This window comes from Convolutriloba macropyga, chromosome 4 (genome assembly GCF_964194025.1).
Source record: "Convolutriloba macropyga chromosome 4, txConMacr16.3, whole genome shotgun sequence".
NCBI lineage: Eukaryota > Metazoa > Xenacoelomorpha > Acoela > Convolutidae > Convolutriloba > Convolutriloba macropyga.
Window position 1 is genome coordinate 76,422,610 of NC_134471.1, and position 10,497 is coordinate 76,433,106.

Consider the following 10,497-nt stretch of genomic DNA (forward strand, 5'->3'; position numbering starts at 1 on the left):
TGTCTCACGTTCATAATGTATATAGGCACGGCCGTTTTGGATCCAATATTGAAGTTGTTTGTTTTGTTCTTGGTTTCTATCTCAAAAGAATAAGGTCTACTTCTTCTTCAAAAAATTTAGCAGCTTTTTTGTAAACTTCTCTGAATGATTTGTTTTCACTGCCTTCTGACGGTCAGAAGAGTTTGTTAATAGTAGTAGTAGTAATAGTTGACGTCTTCTATTGCAAAAAGACCCGTAGATTTGGTTTTTTTGGGTCCAGCAAGAGACATATCTTCTTTTTGTCTAAAAACATCCCCATCAAAATCCTCAGTTTCCGAGGAATATTAGATGTCAGATATTTCTTTGATTTTTTTTTGTTTTTTTTTTGTACTTTGCTGAACTGCACTATCTGTAACAATAGCAAAGTTTATAAATTTCTTATCCGAAAGCAAAAACTTGCCAAAATTTGCATATTTGAAAAGAAATCAGTCTTTAGCGAAACTTTTATCCTATTTGTACTTATACAACAACCTAGAAAAAAAATTTTCTTGATTCTTGAATGCTGATTCTTGAATGTTTGTCGGTTTGCGTCTGATTCAGGATGTACATGGGCACGGCCGTTTTGGATCTAAAAATGAATTTCTTGGTTTTTTCTGGGTTTCGTTATCAGAAGAACTACGTCAACTAGGAGTGGATAAAACAGGGCTTCCAGTCACCAGCCCAATTTGGCCTATTTCCCCTCACGATTTCAGGAGAATAGACAAATCGTCCTGGTAACTGAAAGCCCTGTTTTATCCCCTACTATAAGCAGGCATAAAAACAATACACGCTCACTTTGCTTTGTCTAAAAACTTTTCAATAAATGATGGAAAGGAAAAGCGCGTGTCATGCTAAACTGGCCGCCTCAATTAACAAAAATGACCATCAACATTACCAGAATGATATCAAACGAGAGCAAATTTCAAATATGAGACATCTTTAAATATTAGCTTGCAAGTTGAGTATTTATTAAAATTTTTATTTAATTTTTAATAGATAATAAAAAGCAATCAATTTAATAGAATGATTTAATTATTGTTCTACCTTAAAACAGTTAGTTACTTGGGAAATAAAAACTAATTTTAAGTTAAAAATCATGTTCAAATACTCTAGAAAAAGTTTGTTCTAGTATACTTCTCCATGAGTCGACCTTTTTTCTTCATGGCACTTTTTTGGCTATTCATCATTGTTTTTACTTCTCTACAAAAACGAGCACAAGTGTTTACCTAGCGAAACACCGAAAGTTAAATTGAAAATAAGCTATAAACCGCATGCATGCGAACACCATGCGCACCCACATGCTTTCCGCATATTCTGCACACAATTTCTACTCAAATTATACGCTCTATGCCCGCTGTGCAATCTCTGCGCTTTATTTTAGTTTTTTTGTCTAAAATTTCATTATCTTATACTTTTTGCTAATGAATATGATAATGATAATGATAAGGATAATGGTAATGATAATGATAAGGATTTTGATAATGATAATGATAATGATAATGAAAATTTTAATGAAAATGATAACGATAATGATAACGATAATGATAATGATAATGATAATGATAATGATAATGATAATGATAATGATAATGGAAATGACAATGATGATAAAGTGATAACGATGATGATAATGATAATGATAAGGATAAAGATAATGATAAGGATAATGATAATGATAATGATAATGATATTGATAATGATAATGATAATGATAATGATAATGATAATAACAACGATTATGATAATGATAATGATAATGATAATGATATTGATGATGATAATGATGATGATAATGATAATGATAATGATAATGATAGTGATAACGATAATGAGAGCGGTAATGATAATGATAATGATAATGATAATGATAATGATATTGTTAAAGATAATGATAATGATAATGATGGTGATAATGATAATGATAATGATGATGATAATGATAATGATAATGATAATGATAGTGATAACAATAAGGGTAATGATAATGATAATGATAATGATAGTGAGAATGATAATGATAATGATAATGATAATGATTAAGATAATGATAATGATAAAGATAAAGATAAAGATAATGATAATGATAATGATAATGATAATGATAATGATAATGATAATGATAATGATGATGATAATGATAATGATAATGATAATGATAATGATAATGATAATGATAATGATAATGATAATGACAATGATAATGATAATGATAATGATAATGATAGTGAGAATGATAATGATAATGATAATGATAATGATTAAGATAATGATAATGATAATGATAATGATAATGATAATGATAATGATAATGATAGTGCTAATGATAATGATAATGATAATGATATTGATAATGATTATGATAATGATAATGAGAATGATAATGATAATGAGAAGGATAATGATAATGATAATGATAATGACAATAAAAATGATTATGATAATGATAGTGATAATGATAATGATAATAACAACGATTATGATAATGATAATGATAATGATAATGATGATGTTAATGATAATGATAATGATATTGATAATGATAATGATAATGATAATGATAATGATAGTGATAACGGTAATGAAAGCGGTAATGATAATGATAATGATAATGATAATGTTAAAGATAATGATAATGATAATGATAGTGATAATGATAATGATAATGATGATGATAATGATAATGATAATGATAATGATAGTGATAACAATAAGGATAATGATAATGATAATGATAAAGATAAAGATAATGATAATGATAATGATAATGATAATGATAATGATATTGAGAATGATAATGAGAATGATAATGATAATGATAATGATAATGATAATGATAATGATAATGATAATGATAATGATAGTGAGAATGATAATTATAATGATAATGATAATGATAATGATATTGATGATGATAATGATGATGATAATGATAATAATAATGATAATGATAATGATAGTGATAACGATAATGAGAGCGGTAATGATAATGATAATGATAATGATAATGATAATGTTAAAGATAATGATAATGATAATGATGGTGATAATGATAATGATAATGATGATGATAATGATAATGATAATGATAATGATAGTGATAACAATAAGGATAATGATAATGATAATGATAATGATAGTGAGAATGATAATGATAATGATAATGATAATGATTAAGATAATGATAATGATAATGATAATGATAATGATAATGATAATGATAATGATAATGATAATGATAATGATAATGATAATGATAATGATAATGATAATGATAATGATAATGATAATGACAATGATAATGATAATGATAATGATTAAGATAATGATAATGATAATGATAATGATAATGATAATGATAATGATAATGATAGTGCTAATGATAATGATAACGATAATGATATTGATAATGATTATGATAATGATAATGAGAATGATAATGATAATGAGAAGGATAATGATAATGATAATGATAATGACAATAAAAATGATTATGATAATGATAGTGATAATGATAATGATAATAACAACGATTATGATAATGATAATGATAATGATAATGATGATGTTAATGATAATGATAATGATATTGATAATGATAATGATAATGATAATGATAATGATAGTGATAACGGTAATGAAAGCGGTAATGATAATGATAATGATAATGATAATGATAATGTTAAAGATAATGATAATGATAATGATGGTGATAATGATAATGATAATGATGATGATAATGATAATGATAATGATAATGATAGTGATAACAATAAGGATAATGATAATGATAATGATAATGATAAAGATAAAGATAATGATAATGATAATGATATTGAGAATGATAATGATAATGATAATGATAATGATAATGATAATGATAATGATAATGATAATGATAGTGAGAATGATAATTATAATGATAATGATAATGATAATGATTAAGATAATGATAATGATAATGATATTGATAATGATAATGATAATGATAATGATAATGAGATTGATAATGACAATAAAAATGATTATGATAATGATAGTGATAATGATCTTAAATGATTTTTAAATATTAGCTTGCAAGTTGAGTATTTTTTAAAATTTTTTTAAATTTTTAATAGATAATAAAAAGCAATCAATTTAATAGAATGATTTAATTGTTGTTCTACCTTAAAACAGGTAGATACTTGGGAAATAAAAAATAATTTTAAGTTAAAAATCATGTTCAAATACTCTAGGAAAAGATTGTTCTAGAATACTTCTCCATGAGTCGACCTTTTTTCTCCATGGCACTTTTTTGGCTCTTCATCATTGCTTTTACTTCTCTACAAAAACAAGCAAAAATTCTATGATGAACAAATGTTTACCTAGCGAAACACCGAAAGTTAAATTGAAAATAAGGTATAAACCGCATGCATGCGAACATTATGCCCGCTGTGCAATCTCTGCATTTTATTTTAGTTTTTTGTCTAAAATTTCATTATCTTATACTTTTTGCTAATGAATATGATAATGATAATGATAATGATAAGGCTAATGGTAATGATAATGATAATGATAATGATAATGATAATGATAATGAAAATGTTAATGAAAATGATAATGATAAGGATAATGATAATGAAAATGAAAATTATAATAAAGTGATAACGATGATGACAATGATAATGATAATGATAATGGTGATGATAATGATAATGATAATGATAATGATAATGATAATGATAATGATAATGATAGTGATAATGATAATGATAATGATAATCATAATATTAATTGTAATGATAATGATATTAATAATGATAGTGATAACGATAATGACAATAATAATGATAGTGATAATGATAATGATAATGATAATGATAATGATAAAGATAATGATAATGATGATGATAATGATAATGATAGTGATAATGGTATCGATAATGATACTGATAATGATTAAGATAATGATAATGATAATGATAATGATAATGATAATGATAATGATAACGATAATGATAATGATAATGATAATGATAATGATAATGATAATGATAGTGATAACGAATAAGATAATCATAATGATAACGATAATGATAACCATAATGATAATGATAATGATAGTGATAATGATAATGATAATGACAATGATAATGATAATGATAATGATAATGAGAAAGAGAATGATAGTGATAGGGAGAACGATAATGATAATGATAATGACAATAGAAATGATTGTGATAATGATAGTGATAAAGGTAATAACAATGATAATGATAATGATAATGATGATAATAAAGATATTGATAATGATAATGTTAATGATAGTGATAATGATAATGATAATGATAATGATAATATTAATTGTAATGATAATGATATTGATAATGATAGTGATAACGATAATGACAATAATAATGATAGTGATAATGATAATGATAATGATAATGATAATGATAAAGATAATGATACTGATGATGATAATGATAATGATAGTGATAATGGCATCGATAATGATACTGATAACGATAATGATAATGATAATGATAATGATAATGATAATGATGAAAATATGGTAAAATTTATTCTAGTAATTTATCTATATCTATATACCCTTAGGTATTAACTTAAAAACTATAAGATAATATTAATAATATTCGGGTTCATTAGACTTATGGGTCTTCGTTCATCCGTGAAACGGCTTCGCCGATGCTTCGCCATATATTGGATTAGCAAAGCTACTTCGTATATTAGATTTACTAAATTCATTAATAGGTTATATATCATATGTGAAGCAGGTTCCCTGATCTGCGAACGGGTTTCGCTGACTAACTGATTAAATACCTCTGAGGAAATTTATTTGTTTCTGAGACTTTTTGAGATGAGTGTTTAACCCGCTAAAACCTAATACAGAAGTACAATATTCACACATAACCTTAGTTGAATTACATTCTTTACAATGGCAAAGATATTGACAATGATAATGATATTGATAATGATGATGATAATGATGATGATAATGATAGTGATAATGATATTGATGATGATAATGATAATGATAATGATAATGAAAATGATAATGATAATGCTAATAATAATGAAAATAATAATGATAATGATAAATGATAATGATAAGGATAATGATAATGATGATGATAATAATAATAATGATAATGATAAATGATAATGATAAGGATAATGATAATGATGATGATAATAATAATGATAATGATAATGATAGTGATAACGATAATGATCATAAGAATGATAATGATAATGATAATGATAATGATAATGATAATGATATTGATAATGATAATGATAATGATAATGATAATGATAAAGATAATAATAATGATAATGATAATGATAATGATAATGATAGTGATAATGATAATGATAGTGATAATGATAATGATAATGATAATGATAATAATAATGATAATGATAATGATAATGATACTGATAAAAATATGGTATCCTATTCTTCTAATAATTTATCTATATATATATACCCTTAGCTGTTAATTTAAAAAAATTATAAGTGAATTGTTATAATTTTCTGGTTCTTTAGACTTATGGGTCTTCGTTCATCCGTGAATCGGCTTCGCCGATGCTTCGCCATCTATTGGATTATCAAAGCTCCTTCGTAGATTAGACGTATTAAAATCATTAATAGATTTTATTTCATCTGTGAAGCAGGTTCCCTGATCTGTGAATGGACTTCGCTGATTAACTGAATAAACACCTCTGAGTTAATTCATTTATTTCTGAGACTTTTCGATATGAGTCTTTAACCCGCTAAAGCTTATTACAGAAGTACAATATTCATTCTTAACATTAGTTGAATTACAATCTCTACATATACATTTTTTTCATCAAAAGATGTTATTTTTTTATAACACTACATCTACAAACTTTATTTGCTGTATCAAATTTTATTTCTATATCTATTATGGCTATTATGACTATTATGACTAATCTTTGGGCTAGGGTCGGGGATAGTACTAGGGATAGAATGGGGCTTCGCCATTGTTCAACCATTAGATTTAGAGCTAGAATTAGAAAAATAATTACAATTAGAGCTAGAATTAGAATTAGGATCAGAATCAAAAATAGGATTAGAATTAGAATTAGAATTAGGACTTGAGTTAGAATTAGGATTAGAGCTAGAACTAGAGCTAGAGCTAGGGCTCAAGCTAAAACTAGAGCTAGAATCAATGAAAGGGGCTTCGCCTTTGGTGGGTCTCTGACCAGCTGCTTCGAACGTTGGGGAACCAAGGACTTGATCCCTTCCCCAACTGCTTTGCAGATTAGAACTAGAACATTTTGAAGCAGTACCTCTTAGTTAAGAGAAAAAAAGATTTCCACACAATCACCACTAATTGATTCATCTCCACATGCACACTTCCTAACTTTTCCCTATGTTCCATTATATAACGAAAAAGTAAAGAGCGACGGGTTCCACGTCCATAATTAAAATCTGAACGGTTCAAAAGCATTTTTTAAAAGGAATCAAAAAATTATGTTCAACTAGTCAAACTTCTAGTATAAACTTTTATAACTAATAAATATATTTAATTATAAATTATTTACAGTTTCATTTATTTATATTTATAATTATAAACTCTAGACTTCTTATTCTAGAATTCTAGAATTTAGACTTCTAGACTTCTTATATCTAGACAGAATTTCAATTTAATTATCTTTACAGTTTTATTTTTATAATCATAATATCTTATGACGCCGCATAATTTTAATTAATTCTTTAGTATAGTCTTTAGAGAAGGCAAACTTCGATAGAGTTTCTATGCCTAGCCTGTTAAAAGTGTTATGTTTGAATCTTTTATCCAAGAATTTTCTGTTACCCAATCCAGTTTTACCTCCATCAAATTTTATAATCTTCTTTAAATTTTTGACTATTCAAATATAGATTATTTAAGTCAGCTCTACCCTTTTCGTTTAAAGCTTCAGTCTCTTCAATATACTCTTCATGTATTGCCTGGTCTGCCAAGATGCTTTGCTGATTCGAATATATCTGCGAAGCAGGTTCCCCGATGGTCAAAGACCCATCCTCCCTGTGATACCTCTGTCTTTGGAGGTATGTATATGAGCCACGAATGTGATGAGAATTTTCGAATTGGATTCGATCCAATATTTAATCAAATTGTGGCATTATCACTTTTTTGTTTTACTTTGCAATAGAGCTACGAAAGTAGCCGTAGTTTTTCAGCGTGGAAATCCTCCTCAAATTCAAATGGGATTCTTGTGAATGCAAAACTAAGAGTTAGAGAACTACTGAATTGTATGAGATTAGTTTAACGGAATGAAACATAATCAAAAGTGGGTGATTTGAACAAACTAAAAAGTTGACTTATTAGTCGGCGGTAAAGTTAATAGAAGTGAACTATGACATTTGATAAGGCAAGGGCAAACTTAAACCAAATAAAAACCAATCAACAGAATATGAACTTAATATGGTACAACCGTACTGCATATCCTTGGCTCCAACGAAATTTTAAACTGCATCAGTGTAAAATTTAAAATATTAATAACATATGTACTGGTTATTATAAATATTAGATTAATATGAGCAACGGCAAGCCTACAAAGAATCAAAATGGAATTGAGAAACTTGTGCAAGAGAAATTACTTTAATTGAAATTCATTTCATTTACGTTCAACTGTAAACATCTAACGCAGATAATTGCACAATCGTGGTGAATATGCAATAAGTTTAATGATTGAGGTTTACCGCAATGAAAACCAAATTGGAGTCATCAGCTGCAAACTAAACACGTTTACAACTAAATATTGACAATTAACAGATAACGTATGCAATAGTGGCACGACTCCAAATCTGGATTAAATAATGTACATTGAATGAAGTAGTTTTACACTAAAATTTAATGAAAGCAATAAGTTAATTAGTTTGAAATGACAGTTTAACATAGTTTTGATTTTGATATTCGGCGTCAAAGACGCTCATGTCTATTTCTCCTGTATACTTATCATAGTCATATGCTTCTGGAGACCATGTTCCAACTGGAGGGGTGGAGGAAGGCTGACAACCGGCAGCTCGAAAGACGTGTCAAGTGCAGGTGTTTGGAGTGTCTTTTCTTGGATTACCGTCTCCAAGGGTATAACCGGGTTTATAACGAGGTTTATAACCGGGTTTATAACCGGGTTTATAACCAGGCTATAACCGGCTTTATATAGCTTTATGACAATTGGGCGCAGAAGCAGAGTCTTCGCTAATCGAAGACACAGAACTATCGCATCTAAATTAATCTGGGGCCTTTCCATTACTTTTGGATCTTGACGTGGAAGGCGAGGTGGTTGATGAGGCAACCCATGACGCAGCAAAAGAGAATGCATTGGACTTATTCAACGTAGCCGAGGATTGTCGTGATCGAGTTCTTCCCGTTTTGGGCTTCTTGGGTTTTCGAGAAGAAATTGCCTTGGAAATATTGCTATTGGCAGTTAAAACTCCTGAGACAGCATCGGAATGGGTGCGTCTGTGGCGAATTTTAATCTCTCCCCGAAATTTCTTTAAGTTCCTTCGTATGTTGCGCAATTTTCTCTTCTGTTATCTTCTCATAAGGAAGGGGACGTCGTTGGGCGTACTGCCAAAGATCCGTAATACGCTCAGCACGGATGCCGAATTTGGCGATATCGCTGTTTCGCACTCGGAATACAGGGACTCCGGGTTCCGTAGAGAACGTTGTCGTTTCGGAAGTTCTGACGACCGTACTACTTGGGGCCAAGAAGATCCCAAAGGCCACGAAGATCCCTCTTTGATCTTTTAGACACTTTGCCAGCAAGCTTTATGTCCAATGACTTTTCCGATTGTGGTATCGGATTATTTAGTTTGGGGTGTTATAAATCGGCATAACGATTTGTGTTTTTCCGCATTGTATCTACGTCCTGCATCCACTTGCGCCTTTTGCATCGCCTCTTCTATCAAAATGTCGCTGCGATCACCGGTCAACCATCCGTTATCGTCAAGGAAGTCTTCCACTGGTACAGTTTCGGCGTCTAAATAGTGGTGAAGAATGTTTTCATATGATAAATTTGATGACTTTGGTATGGTACTAATGATACTTAGTGGTGTGTTTGGCTTTCTCCCAAAATGTGCTTGTAAAGGTGTTACATTGGTTGTCTTTTGTTTGCATATACATAATTGATATGCTATTGACTTTATTGCTTCTTTAATTGTGAATGTATTATTTCTATTGTCTAAACTCATGTAGATTAGTCGTCTCTTATTGTTTGTATCAAGCGCTCCACTAATCCAATAGCATTGTGGTAATTAGCAGGAGCAGTGATAATGTTAATGTTGTGTTTTTTTACAGAAATTTCTTACTTTATATCCAACGTGCTTGATCTAACCTAATAATTCTGGGAACACCGTGTATTTGAATATAGTCGTCTAAAAAGTGGTGCAGAATGTTTTCATCTGATAAATTTGATAATCTTTTAATTTGATCATCTAGGAATTTA